The sequence below is a fragment of the Palaemon carinicauda genome, unplaced genomic scaffold (genome assembly GCF_036898095.1).
Source record: "Palaemon carinicauda isolate YSFRI2023 unplaced genomic scaffold, ASM3689809v2 scaffold167, whole genome shotgun sequence".
Taxonomy (NCBI): Eukaryota; Metazoa; Arthropoda; class Malacostraca; order Decapoda; family Palaemonidae; genus Palaemon; species Palaemon carinicauda.
In genome coordinates, this window is record NW_027169225.1 from 128023 (window position 1) to 151376 (window position 23354).

General features: G+C 36.0%; 1 long non-coding RNA gene across 6 annotated transcripts in view; it reads right to left on the reverse strand.

Moving 5' to 3' along the window:
- Positions 1 to 22862, reverse strand: part of LOC137635750 (uncharacterized) — a 34271-nt gene extending 11409 nt beyond the window's left edge. Inside the window, exons 1-7 of one of the 6 annotated variants that reach the window (XR_011042765.1) lie at positions 22779 to 22852; positions 20233 to 20339; positions 19315 to 19438; positions 14775 to 14886; positions 13843 to 13979; positions 4964 to 5377; positions 783 to 890 (exon numbers count right to left, since the gene is read on the reverse strand). This is a non-coding gene — a long non-coding RNA (uncharacterized lncRNA). Of the gene's footprint in view, positions 1 to 782; positions 891 to 4963; positions 5378 to 8303; positions 8432 to 9234; positions 9350 to 13842; positions 13980 to 14774; positions 14887 to 19314; positions 19439 to 20232; positions 20340 to 22778 lie in introns of those variants that run through there. The other 5 variants (XR_011042768.1, XR_011042770.1, XR_011042767.1 and 2 more) reach the window with 5 other exon arrangements.
- Between the last annotated feature and the right edge of the window lie 492 nt (positions 22863 to 23354).

Sequence of the window (23354 nt, forward strand, 5' to 3'; positions counted from 1 at the left end):
GTACCAGCTGAACTCGGTTGGGTCCCTGATTAGGCTGAAGGAACATAGAGAGTAGAGGTCCCCTTTTTGTTTTGTTTCATTGTTGGTGTCGGCTACCCCCCAAAATTGGGGGAAGTGCCTTGGTATATAGATAGATAGAAGAAGCCGTCTGTAAGTCAAATTTTGCTACATTTTGTCCTAGGGTAGACCTAACCTAACTCACAGGCCTACGATTTTCCGCTGCAAAAGTCAACATATAGTCTAATTTCATATTGTAATTGCCGTCTTGCTTACTGCATTAACCCTTTTACCCCCGGGCTATTTGGAAATTTCCAACCCTTAACCCCCAGGGGTTATTTTTTTTTTCAAACACATTTTGCATTATATATATTTTTTTAAATTGTTCTAACATTATTAATTTTCGTCATAGAGAGGTCAGGTTGGTTTCATTCTCTTTGAAAATGCCTGAAGTTTCTCAAAAATTATCAAAAATATGCAAAAAAAAATTTAAATAGCATTTTTTTGCAAGGACGTACTGGTACGTCCATGGGGGTAAAGGGATGAGTTTTGTGAAACGTACCAGTACGTCCTTTGGGGGTAAAAGGGGTAAATTAAATAATTTTTTCCAATTACAGTATTTCATCATGAACATTTGATACAATATCTGACATTTAGAATTTCAGTTGGAAATATGTTTGTATATCTGGATGTTTGTAAGTTAAAAGCCCTTTATAGAGTGAAAATCAACTTATAACTGTTCTCTTGGAAACCAATTAACTAAATGGAAGAGTATATTACCATACCTGGAAAAGCTCTGTGTTTGGAAAGTGTCCGAGCACCAGGATTAACGAGTAGACCGTGCAAGACGCCATCTAATCATCGCAGTTGAGCCGATTAGTTTCTCGGACATCCTGAAAGAAGATGGATCATTCAGATTTACCAAGATTGATTGAAGGTTGTTATCAAGTGTAAACAAGTACATAAGAAAAGACTCTTTACTAATAAAAGTATTAACAAAATATCAGAGGCGCAATAATCAAAACTCTGTACATCATTTTAGGGTTATGAAAATGTCCATACCTGTTGAAATTACATATAATTATTATTATTATTATTATTATTATTACTAGCTATGCTACAACCCTTATTGAAAATGCAGGATGCTATAAGCCCAAAGGGCTCCAACAAGGAAAATAGTCTGATGAGGAAAGAAATTAAGGAAAAAGATGTGTGACTGAGTGTACCTTCAAGCAAGAGAATTCTAACCCAAGACAGTGGTACAATTATGGCAATACCCAAGACTAGAGAACAATGGTTTTATTTTGGAGTGTCCTTCTTCTAAAGGAGGTGCTTACCATAGCTAAAGAGTCTCTTCTACCCTTACCATGTAGAAATTAGATACAAAAGTTACATTGCAGTAGTTAACCCTTTAAGAAAAAGAGAACTGTTTGGTGATCTCAATGTTGTCAGGTGTATGAGGACAGAAGAGAATGGGGAAAGAATAGGCCAGACTATTCGGTGTATGTGTAGGCAAAGGGAAAATAAACTGTAACTAGAAGGGGATCTAGTGTAGTACAATCTGGCCAGTCAAGACGACCCAATAATTCTCGCAGTAGTATCGTGAAAAGTGGGCCGCGGCTGTATGTAAAATGATATACATTTTGAATACTGCGATAAATGCTGTGATATTCTCAGACAAGTCCCAGGTATGAGGAACTGTTGCCTTATCTACAGGAGCTCAGATTTACTAAGCTACAGTTGTTGTTGGAATAGCAGGATAACATAAGCCCAAGGGCTCCAAGTGGGTAAATATTCAGTTTAAAAAGAAAGTAAGGACATAATTAAACTATATGAGAAGTAATAAACACTTGAATTAAGATATTTTTAGACCAGTAACAACATTGATCTAGATCTGTCTTAAATAAACAATGAGGAAAGACTCCTGTCAGCCTGTTCAACATAAAAACATTCGCTGCATGTTTGAACTTATGGATAGAATAAGCCGAATGAATAGAGGAAACGGCAGTAGAATTGATGTATGTAGATGGAAATAAAAAATCAAAGAATATCAATTTGTAATGAGGTTTCTCTTGTTTTAAGAACAAGAGATTTGTTTTTAGGTCAGAACATATACGATTAAAAGCCAAGATTATTTACGACTAAAATACTACAAATTTTAAAAATAAGTTGTATTTTTCTTAGCTACACAAACCTGAGATCTTTATAAGGATTACCTCTGTTGTTTTGTTACAACAAAATTGATGAAATATCGAGGGGCTAGCAACATTGTATGGTTGCAGATTATTCCCACCTGGCTCAGGGTGTCGGAGCTAGCTCCTTTGTTATCACTCTGTTCTTGGTCAGGAATTGTAGCGTGAATGAGTTGGGAAATATGAATAAACTAGAGGGGCACCCAGTAGAGTGCATTCCTCACCACAGAAGCTTGCACTTAAACCTTGACCTTTGACCTTGACATGTATTAATGTGCGTTGATTTTCATACACTCAAATATGAACCAAGTTTGAAGTCTCTGTGACAACAATGTACGAAATTGTGGCTGATTACATGAATTGGACATTTTCCTTGACCGAAACCTTCCAAAATTTAATCATTTGCAGTTTTTTACATAGCAGTTTAATCCCTACAAGTTTCATTAATCTACAATTAAAATTATGGCCTGGAAGCTGTTCACAAACAGGGGGTAAAACATAACCTCCTTCCAATTTTGTTGGCAAAAGTAATGATTCAGGTTTGTATAGCCAGGAAAATTACAAATTACTTTTGAAATTTGTACAGTAGTTTGTTCCCACGCAAATACAAACGCTTGTCACTTATATGGGAATCTTCCTTACGAAGCCCTCAGCTATAAAATTTAGAGCGTCTGTCTGACCCTTAACCCAAAGTATCCATTCATGCTTGGCTCCTATGAGAGGCAAAGAATAGGACTCATGGCCTCATTTGAAATAGAAGTAAGTGATGGAGTTACAACCCAACAAGTTTGGCCTTAAGTAAGAACGTCATCAAATTTATTGGACAATATATCTGCCCACAGTGGAGAGTTTACCTGCATACGTAGTCATCAATGTAGGTATTCCCAAGAGAATAAAGAGGAAACCATTCATTCTACTCTCATACCATAATAACAATGAAGTAATCGATGATGCAACAAAATGCTAGCTGTCCTGCAGGGGCACGGGTCTTTATATAAACTGTTGGGCGGATACCACAGGACCTAAGGAGAAAGTATCCAGAGACCTATACGAACAGTCTTTCAAATGATACGCAGTGAAGGTGGTCTACCTTTTCACACGCCTGAGCTGAGTCCCTATGTTTCCAAGTGCTTCTTGCAGAATGCCAAGGTTGCAGCAATACCACGGATATCATTATTGTTTCTCAGAGCCAGAATAAGATAGTACTCTCAGTTATTCCCTTCTTATTTTGACCTGTGCATAAAAACAAGTTAGGGATGCCTGGACAAAAGGGTGCAGTCTTCTTTGCGGAAAGACAGACTGCCGTTACAGGACATAATAACAAACTATCTGAATCATCAGTTACTTCCTTGATTGATGAAATAGAAAAGCAGTTAAATCGGTTGTCATTAATGGAGTTTGGATCTTAACAACATACGGTACCTAAATCTGCCTGAAATAAAGCTACAATGGCTCCACTGTGTGTGTTAATCTTCTTTCAACTATGGGAGGTGGTTCCATCTACAGAGGGACTAGACAGTTATGGCACCTACCGGTTACCGTAGCTCTTGCCTAGGCAACCTCTCTAAAGGCCTGTGTGATGGTAATTTATTTAAAATAAAGCCAATTACACCCATATGATCTGTTAGGGGGACCAAGCTGCACATATACATACATATATAAAGTCATTTCCTCAATTTTGGGGGGTAGCCGACATCAAACAAATGAAACAATAAAGGGGACCTCTCCTCTCTGCACATATACTGTACCATAAACAATAATCCTTGAAAGTAACTGTTGTTCAGTGGCTTAAAAACTCCTAAAAAGATCAGCAAACAATTGTAAGCAGCCTTCAAAATAAGCTGATGGGCATGGCCTTATAAAACGAGGAGGAGGACCGACGACTGAGAGACATTACCAGCTGATTGGCATGAACTTTCTAATGATGGAACATAGGCAAGAAAACACCTCAGCACCAACCACAATGGCCATACAGGTGATTGGATTCCATCAATCCAAAGTTTCCCAGAAAGATGTTGCTTACCAACTTAAACAAGGCAACCATTAAAGATGGCTGAGAAGATCTAATAAAGGAGAAGGTTTAATAAATCAAAGAAGAGTAGTTCATCCGCATTGCACCACAGTGGAAGAAGAATAGCAGCTTAAAATGGATCATAGATAGCAAATCATAACATCAAAAGCACAGAAACGCTAAACAAATTTATGGATATCAAAGCAAACAGTTTACCATGGCAAGAGAGCATTTGAGGTTATTTATATTCTCTTGGCTTTTAAGCCAAAACAAAATCAACACATTCTCGCCCTTCAAGTTACTTCCTTAGACAATTGGAAATTCAACTAAAAGCTTTTCGGAAAATAATGGGCTTTAGTTAAAAATAACTGTGTTGATAGATCTAAGACATAGCACTAAAATCATTAGGGAATAGCAACTACTACTCGATGTAAAGTTAGGCCTTCAATAAAAGCACATCCATTAATAAAGTAGCAGCCCAGGAGATTTCTTTAAGGAATACGTCAACAGTGGTAAATCAATAAAATAACATATTGACACTTTGAAAAACAAGGAAAACAATATTTCTTTCATATTTTTCCTTTTCAAAATGTAATGTGTAATATTTACTAATACTGTATTAATGGCTGACATAGCTGAAAGACACAGACATGAATTCCCAATTCTATATTAGAAGAGCAAGTGTTAGATGTCAAGTAACAGCTGAACTTTATATAAAAGTTCTTAAAATATACTTGGATGCATAAATATAATTTTGACTTACGATTTACTTTTCTTGAGCTTGGATTCAATCCCGCTGGATGCTCCAGTCAATTTCTTTTGAAGACGTTGGATTCAATCCCGCTGGATGCTCCAGTCAATTTCTTTTGAAGATGTTGGATTCAATCCCGCTGGATGCTCCAGTCAATTTCTTTTGAAGATGTTGGATTCAATCCCGCTGGATGCTCCAGTCAATTTCTTTTGAAGATGTTGGATTCAATCCCGCTGGATGCTCCAGTCAATTTCTTTTGAAGATGTTGGATTCAATCCCGCTGGATGCTCCAGTCAATTTCTTTTGAAGACGTTGGATTCAATCCCGCTGGATGCTCCAGTCAATTTCTCTTGATGACGAGCTATTTCCAAACCTCTCTCTTTCAATTCCTGTAACCGGCGTCAATGACCTCAGATGTCAGGATGCCTGAAAATTTTTAAATCAATCAATCAATCAATTCCTGTAAAACATTCTAGATTATTAATATACCCCCCCAAAAGAAGAAACCTTAGCATAAATATTACTCAAATTCAGACTTCCTCAATATGGTCACTAATCAGTTTGATAAATTTTCAGACAATCCCTAAGGTATTGTACACTAAATAAGTGTTCAAATTTGGTCTTGGCTGTGTCACTCTAGTTAATAACTGCATTAACCCTTTGGTGCTATTATAGTATGCTATCTACCGTCGAATTTCTACTATAGTATGGTATCTACCACAAAGTATGTTATCTACCGTCAATGTTAATCCTCCTGTTTGATGAGGATTATCAAACAGATTACTTACCACCAGTATGTTATCCTCATTGGACTTTAATAATAGTTTAATAATATTTATTTGCATGACAACATGGGTGCATAATTATAAACAGTTTGTAGGTTAGGTTAGGTTGGGTTAGACTATGTTAGGACATGGGTGCATAATTATAAGCAGTTTGTAAGTTAGGTTAGGTTGGGTTGAGTTAGGTTAGGTTAGGTTGGGTTATCAAGTCAGTAGTGATCCTCCTTATTAGAGGCGGATTAGCAAGTAGACCGTATCCTTAGGGACTGATGGTAGGTATCATACTATAGTCAGAGAGGGGTGGTAGATAGCAAAATCGTTGGTAGATAGCATACTATAATAGTACCAACCCTTTAACCCCCAATGCTATTTGGAACTTTCCAAACCTTAACCCCCAGGCGTTTTTCTTTTTCATGCACGATTTGCAATATTTTTATTTTTTAGATTGAGCTGACAGCCTTAATTTTCATCATAAAGAGGTCAGGTTGGTCTCATTATTTTGGAAAATGCCTGAAGTTTCTCATAAAGCTATCAAAAACATGCAAAAAAATGCAAATATCAGTTTTTTGCAAGGACGTACTAGTACGTCCATGGGGGTTAAGGGATGAGTTTTGTGAAACGTACCAGTGCGTCCATTGGGGGTAAAAGGGATAATACAGTAACCCCAATCTTGTCTACAACTCTAAACAAAGTTCTTATAATAAGGCCATATTAAACTTTAGGATGAGTATATATATAGATACCTTCTCTGGGTGTACTGTATATCATATTGTGATTTTCACAGCCATTTTCTCATTTTATTATTTCAAGTCTGTACATTTCTCAATGTCAAGTTTCATGATTCTTATTACTGTATTCTAATTGGCTTTATAAAACTTATGAGTTATTGCCCTTATATTTCAACCATCTAACATCGCTATAATTTTTCTGATATAAGAATTATAATGATGTCTCACAGGATTATAATACAGGAGAGGGGGTTCCCAGCCCCCTCGTCCCGTCCCTTTTAGTCACCTCTTATGACACGCTGGGATATGTTGGCGCTATTTTAATTGTTTCTATGCCACCGCGGCCACAGGGGGCTGTGGCACCCTAGCAGTACCAGCCGAACTCGGTTGAGTCCCTTGTCAGGGTGGGAGGAACATAGATAGGAGACATCCCCTTTTCTGTTTCATTTGTTTGATGTCGGCTACCCCCAAAAATTGGGGGAAGTGCCTTGGTATATGTATGTTTGTAAGAATTACAATGCAACAAGTACCTGCGTACTATTAATTGAAGGAAATGCTGCATCAAAGTTGAACTGAAAAACAGTCAACATCATTCACATACAAAAAGAGAATACTATTTAAGTAGCAAAAAAGGGATTTTGATAAAGGAAAAATCTATTTCTGGGCGAGGGACCTGTGTCGCTCCGTGAAATGCATCTTATAGCACCATTTCTAAGGTATAAATACTTCTAGATATACCAGAGAAAAAGTTGCATCGAATGCCAGGAATATACCCAGCTCACTCACCCTTATAAGTTTGCCTTGTCAAAAATTATTTGTTTGCCCATATCAAAAGAAATGAAAATTACAACATTTTGTTTAAGAACAAAATTTTGAGAAAAGTTTCTAACTGAAAATGTTGGTGAATCTATCAAAAACTCTTTAATGGATTTGTTTCCAATGCCATACTATGATTTTTAATTGTTGTGAATTTAAATTTGGGCATTATTATTATTGTTATTATTATTATTACTTACTAAGCTACAACCCTAGTTGGAAAAGCAGAATGCTATAAGCCCAGGGGCTCCAACAGGGAAAATAGCCCAGTGAGGAAAGGAAACAAGGACAAATAAAATATCTTAGGAGTAACAAAAATAAATATCTCTTATATAAACTATAAAAAACTAACAAAACAAGAGGAAGAGAAATAGGATAGAATAGTGTGCCCGAGTGTACTCTCAAGCAAAAGAACTCTAACCCAAGACAATGGAAGACCATGGTATAGAGGATATGGCACAACCCAAGTCTAGAGAACAATGGTTTGATTTTGGAGTGTCCTTCTCCTAGAAGAGTTGCTTACCATAGCTAAAGAGTCTCTTCTACCCTTACCCAGAGAAAAGTGGCCACTGAACAATTACAGTGCAGTAGTTAACCCCTTGAGAGAAGATGAATTGTTAATGTACAGTAGTACTGTATTGTATTCTCTAAAGAAATGACTTGCATCTCAAAGAGTGACCAATAAGTAATTGTGTTAAAAATGTGTACTTAATTATTCCAGATGGTCCTGGAGCTTACCATTTTCTATCAATTTAAGCCATGTTTAACCTCTTTGGCAATGACTTACCCGATTAATCCTTTGTCAACAATGTGACAGATTCAGTTGAGTAAAATCATATCCCCTAAAACAAATGAATTAATAAATTTAAACAACTTTTAATTTTTCACCTGTGTTATCACCTCATGCAGTCTACATATAATCGAATACAATGCCTTACATCTAGCCACACTTGAATTAGAAGGATAATGGGATAACTAGCAATACCTAATTGGAAAAATGCATTCCTATTAGAAATTGTATTGTACCTGTTCTATAACCTGAGAGAGATCCCCATGAACTGGTTGTACAGTACAGCTGCTGGCATTGCAACACACATCCGATGAAGCTGCTGTCTTAACCGCTGCAACTCTGCTTCTCGCTGGGTCACAGCAACCTGGGAAGCTCTCATTAATGGTAAACTGAATCAAATATGAATTCCTTCTCTATTTCACTTTTTCTCGGTTAACAATAGGCATCTATACATGAGAGAAATTATACCTTATGTCATTTAACAGTGCATGATATTTCTAAAAAATCCCTTAACCCTTTTACCCACCAAAGGACGTACTGGTACGTTTCACAAAACCCATCCCTTTACCCCCATGGACGTACCGGTACGTCCTTGCAAAAAAAATGCTATAAAAATTTTTTTTTTCATATATTTCATAATTTTTTGAAAAAATTCAGGCATTTTCCAAGAGAATGAGACCAACCTGACCTCTCTATGACAAAAATTAAGGCTGTTAGAGCAATTTAAAAAAAATATACTGCAAAATGTGCTGGGAAAAAAATAACCCCCTGGGGGTTAAGGGTTGGAAATTTCCAAAGAGCCTGGGGGTAAAAGGGTTAAACACAAACATGGAATATCAAATGCTTATGGGCCTTTATTTTTCATCTCTAGGAAATACCCATAAAATGACTTCAATCTTTTTCTGCTCCGTTAATGCAAATAACGTAACCTACCTTATTTTACTAAACCCAAAAATTTTTCAAAATAACTCGTAAAAACTGACAATTGTGTTTGTTTTTTTTTTTTGGAAAATTTTGGAAATTTAATAACAGAAATATAATGATCAAATCCACAATAATCTCAAGAAAATATAACAAAATATATGAAAATACAGATACAGTACCATTGAAAATATGAAGTGCTTTCAAAACTAGACAATAAAATCTTGCAAGTACAAAAGAACTTACTTTTAGCTGATTGACTTTAGCACCGACAGCAGTATTCATCATATTTCTTCTGTATGCGAGATTTACTAGCTGTCAATTCTTCCGTATGGGTCTTCAAACCATCAAGGCTTTTTGTCAAGAAGAAAAATAAAATGCTTATTTTGCTTACCAAAATAAAATATAAACTAGAATAGACACCCAGTAGAGTGCATACCTTTGCCTATTTCATATTGTAAATCAAAAGATAAGCAACTGAATTATGCACATTTCAGCACTAGTTTCATGCAAATCAGATAAAAATTTACCACGATATAGCAAAAAGGTATTTTTTATAATTCATGATCTTAACCTTGACCTATGGTTCAATCGCTTCCAAATTCTAATCAAATTGCCCCTGTATTAAGGTCAATCACCTCACCAAATTTTATGAGATTCGGTAAAATAGTTTTTGAGTTATGCGAATCGCAAACACACAAACAGACATACAAACAAATACGTGTCTATCAAAATATAACCTTCCCAAAAAGTTAGAGAAGGTAACAAGACAGCACTATAATCAAACTGGGCATTAACCCTTTTACCCACAAAGGACGTACTGGTACGTTTCACAAAACTCATCCCTTTACCCCTATGGACGCACCGGTACGTCCTTGCAAAAAAACTGCTATTTACATTATTTTGCATATTTTTGATAACTTTATGAGAAACTTCAGGCATTTTCCAAAAGAATGAGACCAACCTGACCTCTCTATGACAAAAATTAAGTCTGTTAGAGCAATTTAAGAAAAAAATATATTGCAAAATGTGCTTGCAAAAAATGCTTGGGGGTTAAGGGTTGGAAAGTTCCAAACAGCATTGGGGGTAAAAGGGTTAAAGATTTTGGGTATGCCGCAGTTCTCTAAACCTAAAGCATCTTCCAATGGATTAATTTTGTGAATTACACCTTGAAGCTTATATCGATTAAGTGAAATCTAATAGCTGTGTTGGATCATCGGCAGTACTGTATAGTACCTTGCTTTAGGAGTAATTTTGAACACTGTACAAGCAAAACGGGATTTGAGCACAAAAATTAAAATCAAATTATTAGGACTACATAAATCTGCAAGCAAAAACTGCTTTGTGAAAATTATTAATGAGAATAGCACATAAAGAGAAGAAACCATTATTCACGTAATTTCTAGGCCAATTTCTTGGATATTAGCTCGCATTGTCATGTTGACAGTACAGTTTAACTATACCATAGGGGCCTTTGTATATCAGCGGCCAGTTCCTCCCGAGTGCATAGTAAATGGACACCAGCTCACCTAAACTCCCCCACCCTAACCTATCCTACAGGCTGTGTCCTTACCTACTTAACTAATGGGGGGTTAATGCCCCCTGCAACCTCCTTACACTGCCGTATTCTTAGCAAGCCATCCTCATACATACAGGTGGCCGTTCTCATACATACACCCCTTATCAGTGCATTGTTCCGAGACACTTCATGGTTTGGCGAGTAGAAACAGAGTCACCAAACTGATAATGAGTCAGTGGGGGTACCAAAGTATAGCTACCTTCCTAGATTGGCTTAGCGGTGCAAGGGTAAATATTAGCCAGTTACATGAAAATAATGCTTGTGCCTGTTCCTTGTTATACTAGATTGGTCATTTACTTGCATATAACTATAATTAAAGCGAAATATGATATATGATAAGAATATTTATCGATTAACTTATCTATTAACATTTGATAACCTATCCTCCACCACTAATCAGTTGACAAATTTTCAGATAATCATTACGGTACTGTACACAACATACGTGTTCAAATTTGGTCTTGACTGTGTCACTCTAGTTAATAACTGCATTAACCCTTTTACCCCCAAGCTATTTGGAACTTTCCAACCCTTAACCCCCAGGAGTTTTTCTTTTTTATTTTAGATTGTGCTGACAGCCTTAATTTTTGTCATAGAGAGGTCAGGTTGGTCTCATTATTTTGGAAAATGCCTGAAGTTTCTCATAAAGTTATCAAAAACATGCAAATAGCAGTTTTTTGCAAGGACGTACTAGTACGTCCAGGGGGGTTAAGGGATGAGTTTTGTGAAACGTACCAGTACGTCCATTGGGGGTACAAGGGATAATACAGTAACCCCAATCTTGTCTACAACTCTAAACAAAGTTCTTATAATAAGGCCATATTAAACTTTAGGATGAGTATATCTATAGATACCTTCTCTGGGTGTACCGTATAGTATATTGTGATTTTCACAGCCCTTTTGTCATATTATTATTTCAAGTCTGTACATTTCTCAATGTCAAGTTTCATGATTCTTATCACTGTATTCTAATTGGCTTTATAAAACTTATGAGTTATTGCCCTTATATTTCAACCATCTAACATCGCTATAATTTTTCTGATATAATAATTATAATGATGTCTCACAGGATTATTATACAGGAGAGGGGGTTCCCAGCCCCCTCGTCCCGTCCCTTTTAGTCGCCTCTTACGACACGCAGGGATAACGTTGGCGCTATTCTAGTTGTTTTTATGCCCACGCAGCCACAGGGGGCTGTGGCACCCTAGCAGTACCAGCCGAACTCGGTTGAGTCCCTTGTCAGGCTGGGAGGAACATAGATAGGAGACGTCCCCTTTTCTGTTTCATTTGTTTGATGTCGGCTACCCCAAAAAATTGGGGGAAGTGCCTTGGTATATGTAGGTATGTACGAATTACAATGCAATAAGTACCTGCGTACTATTAATTGAAGGAAATGCTGCATCAAAGTTGAACTGAAAAACAGTCAACATCATTCACATACAAAAAGCAATAATCCAAGATCTAAAATTGGAATTCTAACCAAAGTTGAACTGAAAAATAGTCAATATCATTCCCATACAAAAAGATAATATTATTTAAGTAGTAAAAAAGGGATTTTGATAAAGGGAAAATCTATTTCTGGGCGAGGGACCTGTGTCGCTCCGTGAAATGCTCCTTATAGCACCATTTCTAAGGTATAAATACTTCTAGATATACCAGAGAAAAAGTTGCATGGAATTCCAGGAATATACCCAGCTCACTCACCCTTATAAGTTTGCCTTGTCAAAAATTATTTGTTTGCCCATATCAAAAGAAATGAAAATTACAACATTTTGTCTAAGAACAAAATTTTGAGAAAAGTTTCTAACTGAAAATGTTGGTGAATCTATCAAAAACTCTTTAATGGATTTGTTTCCAATGCCATACTATGATTTTTAATTGTTGTGAATTTAAATTTGGGCATTATTATTATTGTTATTATTATTATTACTTACTAAGCTACAACCCTAGTTGGAAAAGCAGAATGCTATAAGCCCAGGGGCTCCAACAGGGAAAATAGCCCAGTGAGGAAAGGAAACAAGGAAAAATAAAATATCTTAAGAAGAGTAACAAAAATAAATATCTCTTATATAAACTATAAAAAAAACTTTAACAAAACAAGAGGAAGAGAAATAGGATAGAATAGTGTAGCCGAGTGTACCCTCAAGCAAGAGAACAGTGGAAGACCATGGTACAGAGGATATGGCACTACCCAAGACTACAGAACAATGGTTTCATTTTGGAGTGTCCTCCTAGAAGAGTTGCTTACCATAGCTAAAGAGTCTCTCTACCCTTACCAAGAGGAAAATGGCCACTGAACAATTACAGTGCAGTAGTTAACCCCTTGAGAGAAGATGAATTGTTAATGTACAGTAGTACTGTATTGTATTCTCTAAAGAAATGACTTGCATCTCGAAGAGTGACCAATAAGTAATTGTGTTAAAAATGTGTACTTAATTATTCCAGATGGTCCTGGAGCTTACCATTTTCTATTACCTTAAGGCATGTTTAACCTCTTTGGCAATGACTTACCCAATCAATCCTTTGTCAACAATGTGACAGATTCAGTTGAGTAAAATATTATCCCCTAAATTGTTCAATTTTCATTCACCTCTGGAGCTTTTACAAATGAATTAATAAATTTAAACAACTTTCAATTTTTCACCTGCGTTATCACCTCATGCAGTCTACATCTAATCGAATACAATGACTTACATCTCATCATCAAGTACGGGGTGTTCGATGTCGAACGGCCGTGGCCCTCTGCACAAAACTTCTCGATTCATTCCGGTCTTGAGCCTTCCTTTCCAACTCCACCATCGTTAGCCCGCACATCTCCATGATATTGTCACTCAATCTAGTTTTAGGCCTTCCTCTCGTTCTTGTACCATAGACTGATCCAATTAGTAGCGTTCTTTCCAGAGTATTGTGTTTCCGAACCTGGTGTCCAATAAAAGTTAGTTTTCTTTCATCCAAAATGTCAAGTGATCTTTTTTCGATATTGATCTTTTGTAGAACTTCCACGTTAGTCTTTTTCTCAATCCAGCTTATCCTAAGGACTCTTCTGTAACACCATAGTTCAAAACTTTCTAATCTTTTCTGATCTGTAGCTTTTAAAACCCAACATTCTGAGCCGTATGATGCAATGGGGAAAACAAGTGATTTGAGAAGCTGCTTCTTTGTGTTTAGAGTGATATGTCTGATTTACATCTAGCAACACTGAAATTAGAAGGATAATTGGATAACTACCAATACCTAATGGGAAAAATGCATTCCTATTAGAAATTGTATTGTACCTGTTCTATAACTTGGGAGATCCCCCTGAACTGGTTGTACAGCTGCTGGCATTGCAAGACCTCCGATGAAGCTGTTGTCTCCGATGAAGCTGTTGTCTTAACCGCTGCAACTCTGCTTCTCGCTGGGTCACAGCAACCTGGAAAGTTCTCATTAATGGTAAACTGAATCAAATATGAATTCATTCTCTATTTCACTTTTTCTCGGTTAACAAGAGGCATCTATACATGAGAGAAACTATACCTTATGTCATTCTACAGTGCATAATATTTCTAAAAAATCCCTTAACCCTTTTACCCCCAAAAGGACGTACTGGTACGTTTCACAAAAGCCATCCCTTTACCCCCATGGACGTACCAGTACGTCCTTGCAAAAAAATGCTATAAATTTTCTTTTTTTCATATTTTTGATATTTTTTTTTAGAAAATTCAGGCATTTTCCAAGAGAATGAGACCAACCTGACCTCTCTATGACAAAAATTAAGGCTGTTAGAGCAATTTAAAAAAAATATACTGCAAAATGTGCTAGGAAAAAAATAACCCCCTGGGAGTTAAGGGTTGGAAATTTCCAAATAGCCTGGGGGTAATAGGGTTAGACACAAACATGGAATATCAAATGCTTATGGGCCCTTATTTTTCATCTCTAGGAAATACCCAAAAAATTACTTCAATCTTTTCCAGCTCCGTTAATGTAAATACCGTAACCTACCTTATTTTACTAAACCCCAAAATTTTTCAAAATAACTCGTAAAAACTGACAATTGTGTTTGTTTTTTCTTTGAAAAATTTTGGAAATTTAATAACAGAAATATAATGACCATAATAATCTCAAGAAAATATAACAAAATATATGAAAATACAGATACAGTACCATTGAAAATATGAAGTGCTTTCAAAACTAGACAATAAAATCTTGCAAGTACAAAAGAACTTACTTTTAGCTTATTGACTTTAAACACCGACAGCAGTATTCATCATATTTCTTCTGTATGCGAGATTTACTAGCTGTCAATTCTTCCGTATGGGTCTTCAAACCATCAAGGCTTTCTGTCAAGAAAATAAAACGATTATTTTGCTTACCAAAATAAAATATAAACTAGAATGGACACCCAGTAGAGTGCATACCTTTGCCTATATCATATTGTATATCACAAGATAGGCAACTGAATCATGCACATTTCGGCACTAGTTTCATGCAAATCAGATAAAAATTGACAATGATATAGCAAAAAGATGTTTTTTTTTATAATTCATGATCTTAACCTTGACCTATGGTTCAATCGCCTCCAAATTCTAATCAAATTGCCCCTGGATTAAGGTCAATCACCTCACCAAATTTTATGAGATTCGGTAAAATAGTTTTTGAGTTATGCGAATCACAAACACACAAACAGATATACAAACAAATACACGTCTATCAAAATATAACCTTCCCAAAAAGTTAGAGAAGGTAACAAGACAGCACTATAATCAAACTGGGCATTAACCCATTTACCCCCGATGGACATACTGGTACGTTTCACAAAACTCATCCCTTTACCCCCATGGACGCACCGGTACGTCCTTGCAAAAAAACTGCTATTTACATTATTATGCATATTGTTGATAACTTTACGAGAAACTTCAGGCATTTTCCAAAAGAATGAGACCAACCTGACCTCTCTATGATGAAAATTAAGGCTGTTAGAGCAATTTAAAAAAAATTATATTGGAAAATGTGCTTGAAAAAAAAAAAGGCTTAGGGGTTAAGGGTTGGAAAGTTCCAAATAACATTGGGGGTAAAAGGGTTAAGGATTTTGGATATGCTGCAGTTTTCTAAACCTAAAGCATCTTCCAATGGATTAAAAAAATTATTTTGTGAATTACACCTTGAAGCTTACAGTGAACCCTCGTTTATCGCGGTAGATAGGTTCCAGACCCGGCCGCGATAGGTGAAAATCCGCGAAGTAGTGACACCATATTTATCTATTTATTTAACATGTATATTCAGACTTTTAAAACCTTCCCTTGTACGTAGTACTGTTAACAAACTACCCTTTAATGTACGGAACACTTAATGCATGTACTACAGTACCCTAAACTAAAACAGGCACAAATATTAAAGGCGATTTTATATCATGCGTTTCCTAAACACGCCAAAAAGCACGATAAAAAATGGCAACCAATGTTTTGTTTACGTTTCTCTGATCATAATGAAGAAACAAACGCATTTACTGTACAGTACACATCTGTGTATAGGTTAGTTTTTGCATCGATTATATTGATTATTCAGTACAATATGTTGATTTTGTTATTACCAATATGTATATATATATGGGTTATGAAAAAAATCCGCGAAGTGGTGAATCCGCGATGGTCGAACCGCGAAGTAGCGAGGGTTCACTGTATATCGATTAAGTGAAATCTAATCAGCTGTGTTGGATCATCGGTAGGACTGTATAGTACCTTGCTTTAGGAGTAATTTTGAACACTGTACAAGCAAAATGGGATTTGAGCACAAAAATTAAAATGAAATTATTAGGACTACATAAATCTGCAAGCAAAAACTGCTTTGTGAAAATAATTAATGAGAATAGCACATAAAGAGAAGAAACCATTATTCACGTAATTTCTAGGCCATTTTCTTGGATATTAGCTCGCATTGTCATGTTGACAGTACAGTTTAACTATACCATAGGGGCCTTTGTATATCAGCGGCCAGTTCCTCCCGAGTGCATAGTAAATGGACACCAGCTCACCTAAGCTCCCCCACCCTAACCTATCCTACAGGCCATGTCCTTACCTACTTAACTAATGGGGGGTTAATGCCCCCTGCAACCTCCTTACACTGCCGTATTCTTAGCAAGCCATCCTCATACATACAGGTGGCCGTTTTCATACATACACCCCTTATCAGTGCACTGTTCTGAGACACTTCATGGTTTGGCGAGTAGAAACAGAGTCACCGAACGGATATTAAGTCATTGGGGGTACCAAAGTATAGCTACCTTCCTAGATTGGCTTAGCGGTGCAAGGGTAAATATAAGCCAGTTACATGAAAATAATGCTTGTGCCTGTTCCTTTGTTAAACTAGGTTGGTCATTTACTTGCATATAACTATAATTAAAGCAAAATATGATATATGATAAGAATATTTATCGATTAACTTATCTATTAACATTTGAGAACCTACCCTCCACCACTAATCAGTTGACAAATTTTCAGATAATCATTACGGTACTGTACACAACATAAGTGTTCAAATTTGGTCTTGACGGTGTCACTCTAGTTAATAACTGCATTAACCCTTTTACTCCCAATGCTATTTGGAACTTTCCAACCCTTAACCCCAAGGCGTTTTTCTTTTTCAAGCACGTTTTGCAATATTTTTTTTTTAGATTGAGCTGACAGCCTTAATTTTCATCCTAGAGAGGTCAGGTTGGTCTCATTATTTTGGAAAATGCCTGAAGTTTCTCATAAAGTTATCAAAAATATGCAAATAGCAGTTTTTTGCAAGGACGTACCAGTACGTCCATGGGGGTTAAGGGATGAGTTTTGTGAAACGTACCAGTACGTCCATTGGGGGTACAAGGGATAATACAGTAACCCCAATCTTGTCTACAACTCTAAACAAAGTTCAAAATTAAGGCCATATTAAACTTTAGGATGAGTATATATATAGATACCTTCTCTGGATGTACTGTATATCATATTGTGATTTTCACAGCCATTTTGTGATTTTATTATTTCAAGTCTGTACATTTCTCAATGTCAAGTTTCATGATTCTTATTACTGTATTCTAATTGGCTTTATAAAACTTATGAGTTATTGCCCTTATATTTCAACCATCTAACACCGCTATAATTTTTCTGATATAAGACTTACAATGATGTCTCACAGGATTACAGTATAATACAGTAGAGGGGGTTCCCAGCCCCCTCGTCCCGTCCCTTTTAGTCGCCTCTTACGACACGCAGGGATACGTTGGCGCTATTTTAATTGTTTTTATGCCCCCGCGGCCACAGGGGGCTGTGGCACCCTAGCAGTACCAGCCGAACTCGGTTGAGTCCCTTGTCAGGGTGGGAGGAACATAGAGAGGAGACGTCCCCTTTTTTGTTTCATTTGTTTGATGTCGGCTACCCGCCAAAATTGGGGGAAGTGCCTTGGTATATGTATGTAAGAATTACAATGCAAAAAGTACCTGCGTACTATTAATTGAAGGAAATGCTGCATCGAAGTTGAACTGAAAAACAGTCAACATCATTCACATACAAAAAGCAATAATTCAAGATCTAAAATTGGAATTCTAACCAAAGTTGAACTGAAAAACAGTCAACATCATTCCCATACAAAAAGAGAATATTATTTAAGTAGTAAAAAAGGGATTTTGATAAAGGGAAAATATATTTCTGGGCGAGGGACCTGTGTCGCTCCGTGAAATGCTCATTATAGCACCATTTCTAAGGCATAAATACTTCTAGATATACCAGAGAGAAAGTTGCATGGAATGCTAGGAATATACCTAGCTCACTCACCCTTATAAGTTTGCCTTGTCAAAAATTATTTGTTTGCCCATATCATAAGAAATGAAAATTACAACATTTTGTCTAAGAACAAAATTTTGAGAAAAGTTTCTAATTGAAAATGTTGGTGAATCTATCAAAAACTCCTTGCTAAGCTACAATCCTAGTTGGAAAAGCAGAATGCTATAAGCACAGGGCCTCCAACAGGGAAAATAGCCCAGTGAGGAAAGGAAACAAGGACAAATAAAATATCTTAAGAGTAACAAAAATAAATATCTCCAATATAAACTATAAAAACCTTTAACAAAACAAGAGGATAGAATAGTGTGCCCGAGTGTACCCTCAAGCAAGAGAACTCTAACCCAAGACAGTGGAAGACCATGGTACAGAGGATATGGCACTACCCAAGACTAGAGAACAATGGTTTGATTTTGGAGTGTCCTTCTCCTAGAAGAGCTGCTTACCATAGCTAGAGAGTCTCTTCTACCCTTACCAAGAGGAAAGTGGCCACTGAACAATTACAGTGCAGTAGTTAACCCCTTGGGGGAAGATGAATTGTAAATGTACAGTAGTATTGTATTGTATTCTCTAAAGAAATGACTTGCATCTCGAAGAGTGACCAATAAGTAATTGTGTTAAAAATGTGTACTTAATTATTCCAGATGGTCCTGGAGCTTACCATTTTCTATCACCTTAAGGCATGTTTAACCTCTTTGGCTATGACTTACCTGATTAATCCTTTTCCAACAATGTGACAGATTCAGTTGAGTAAAATCTTATCCCCTAAAACAAATGAATTAATAAATTTAAACAACTTTCAATTTTTCACCTGTGTTATCACCTCATGCAGTCTACATATAATCGAATACAATGCCTTACATCTAGCCACACTGAAATTAGAAGGATAATTGTATAACTACTGTACCAATACCTAATGGGAAAAATGCATTCCTATTAAAAATGGTATTGTACCTGTTCTATAACTTGGGAGAGATCCCCCTGAACTGGTTGTAAAGCTGCTGGCATTGCAACAAGACCTCCGATGAAGCTGTTGTCTTAACCGCTGCAACTCTGCCTCTCGCTGGGTCACAGCAACCTGGAAAGCTCTCATTAATGGTAAACTGAATCAACTATGAATTCCTTCTCTATTTCACTTTTTCTCGGTTAACGATAGGTATCTATACATGAGAGAAACTATACCTTATGTCATTCAACTATGCATATTTCTAAAAATCCCTTAACCCTTTTACCCCCAAAGGACGTACTGGTACGTTTCACAAAAGCCATCCCTTTACCCCCATGGACGTACCGGTACGTCCTTGCAAAAAAATGCTATAAAAAATTTTTTTTTTCATATTTTTCATAATTTTATGAAAAAATTCAGGCATTTTCCAAGAGAATGAGACCAACCTGACCTCTCTATGACAAAAATTAAGGATGTTAGAGCAATTTAAAAAAAATATACAGCAAAATGTGCTGGGAAAAAAATAACCCCCTGGGAGTTAAGGGTTGGAAATTTCCAAAGAGCCTGGGGGTAAAAGGGTTAAACACAAACATGGAATATCAAATGCTTATGGGCCTTTATTTTTTCATCTCTAGGAAATACCCAAAAAATTACTTCAATCTTTTCCAGTTCCGTTAATGCAAATGCCGTAACCTACCTTATTTTACTAAACCCCAAAATTTTTCAAAATAACTCGTAAAAACTGATAATTGTGTTTGTTTTTTCTTTGAAAAATTATGGAAATTTAATAACAGAAATATAATGATCAAATCCACAATAATTTCAAGAAAATATAACAAAATATATGAAAATACAGATACAGTACCATTGAAAATATGAGGTGCTTTCAAAACTAGACAACAAAATCTTGCAAGTACAAAACTTACTTTTAGCTGATTGGCTTTAGCATCGACAGCAGCATCATATTTCTTCTGTATGTGAGATTTACTAGCTGTCAATTCTTCCGTATGGGTCTTCAAACCATCAAGGCTTTCTGTCAAAAAGAAAAATAAAACGCTTATTTTGCTTACCAAAATAAAATATAAACTAGAATGGACACCAAGTAGAGTGCATACCTTTGCCTGTATCATATTGTATATCACAAGACAGGGAACTGAATCATGCACATTTCGGCACTAGTTTCATGCAAACCAGATAAAAATTGACCATGATATAGCAAAAAGGTATTTTTTATAATTCATGATCTTAACCTTGACCTATGGTCCAATCGCTTCCAAATTCTAATCAAATTGCCCCTGGATTAAGGCCAATCACCTCACCAAATTTTATGAGATTCGGTAAAATAGTTTTTGAGTTATGCGAATCACAAACACACAAACAGACGTACGAACAAATACGCGTCTATCAAAATATAATCTTCCCAAAAAGTTAGAGAAGGTAACAAGACAGCACTATAATCAAACTGGGCATTAACCCTTTTACCCACAATGGACGTACTGGTACGTTTCACAAAACTCATCCCTTTACCACCATGGACGCACCGCTACGTCCTTGCAAAAAAACTGCTATTTACATTATTTTGCAGATTTTTGATAACTTTACGAGAAACTTCAGGCATTTTCCAAAAGAATGAGACCAACCTGACCTCTCTATGACAAAAATTAAGGATGTTAGAGTAATTTAAAAAAAATATATACTGTATTGCAAAATGTGCTTGAAATAAAATGCTTGGGGGTTAAGGGTTGGAAAGTTCCAAACAGCGTTGGGGGTAAAAGGGTTAAGGATTTTGGATATGCTGCCGTTCTCTAAACCTAAAGCATCTTCCAATGGATTAAAAAAATTATTTTGTGAATTACACCTTGAAGCTTACAGTGAACCCTCGTTTATCGCGGTAGATAGGTTCCAGACCCGGCCGCGATAGGTGAAAATCCGCGAAGTAGTGACACCATATTTATCTATTTATTTAACATGTATATTCAGACTTTTAAAACCTTCCCTTGTACGTAGTACTGTTAACAGACTACCCTTTAATGTACGGAACACTTAATGCATGTACTACAGTACCCTAAACTAAAACAGGCACAAATATTAAAAGCGATTTTATATCATGCGTTTCCTAAACACGCCAAAAAGCACGATAAAAATGGCAACCAATGTTTTGTTTACGTTTCTCTGATCATAATGAAGAAACAAACGCATTTACTGTACACATCTGTGTATAGGTTAGTTTTTGCATCGATTATATTGATTATTCAGTACAGTATGTTGATTTTGTTATTACCAATATGTATATATATATGGGTTATGAAAAAAATCCGCGAAGTGGTGAATCCGCGATGGTCGAACCGCGAAGTAGCGAGGGTTCACTGTATATCGATTAAGTGAAATCTAATCAGCTGTGTTGGATCATCGGCAGTAATGTATAGTACCTTGCTTTAGGAGTAATTTTGAACACTGTACAAGCAAAACGGGATTTGAGCACAAAAATTAAAATCAAATTATTAGGACTACATACATCTGCAAGCAAAAACTGCTTTGTGAAAATTATTAATGAGAATAGCACATAAAGAGAAGAAACCATTATTCACGTAATTTCTAGGCCATTTTCTTGGATATTAGCTCGCATTGTCATGTTGACAGTACAGTTTAACTATACCATAGGGGCCTTTGTATATCAGCGGCCAGTTCCTCCCATGTGCATAGTAAATGGACACCAGCTAACCTAAACTCCCCCACCCTAACCTATCCTACAGGCTGTGTCCTTACCTACTTAACTAATGGGGGGTTAATGCCCCCTGCAACCTCCTTACACTGCCGTATTCTTAGCAAGCCATCCTCATCCATACAGGTGGCCGTTCTCATCATACACCCATTATCAGTGCACTGTTCCGAGACACTTCATGGTGTGGTGAGTAGGAATGGAGTCACCAAACTGATAATAAGTCATTGGGGGTACCAAAGTATAGCTACCTTCCTAGATTGGGTTACCGGTGCAAGGGTATATATAAGCCAGTTACATGAAAATAATGCTTGTGCCTGTTCCTTATTATACTAGATTGGTCATTAACTTGCATATAACTATAATTAAAGCGAAATATGATATATGATAAGAATATTTACCTATTAACTTCTGCAAATAATTATTAAATGGCGTAAACTACATTTGAGAACCAGCCCACCACCCTATGACTATTTTCAATCAAGCCTGAACTAGTGGCTTTGCTACAGTTAGATTAAACATTCAATATTAATTATATATTAATATAAATAAGATTAAACTGTTATAATCACAAGAAATTATGTTAATAATTAATAAATTAACACCTTGAGCACAAAAGTTTCGTGAGATGGACGGGATTTTGGAGGAGCAAATTTCATCTATAATTCAACGAATTTAAGTCTATAATCTCAATATATATTAAATTAATTACATTTATAAAGTTTTACAAATATTTACACCACTCTTACTTACCAAATTCCCATATATATTGGGAGCACAGTCATAGAAATACACTAAAAACGAAATTTTGTTTACATTCATCCTGGACGGGATCCAATACCGGGAAGAAAAGTAAAAATGGTTCTAATTTATAAATTTATCTTTAGTTTTTTTAATAATCATATATGCTTTATGAGAGTTTCCATACTTTTTAAAAGATTTATATTTAAATTTTCAGTCTATTTTAATTTATTTTATGCTTCGTTATATTAAAATACAATAGGGAATATGAAATATTAATACATATGCTGGTAATATTTGGGCCAACTGAACAAAAGCCATTTTGTGTATTGTACTTCAGTTCACAGTATATTATCATTACTTTATCTATCATAATATAATATAACTAGTCATTTTAATACAATAAATAAAATATTTCATTACAATTATTACTTTATTATAATGTTTTAATAAATTTATGCTATTTTATAGTATTCACATATAAAGGACACTACCATTTTTATATTTCTGACTGGCATTATTTTATGTGCTGTGATTGGTTGCTTTGATAATGACGTCATTAAATTTCAAGCTCGTTATTGGTTCTTG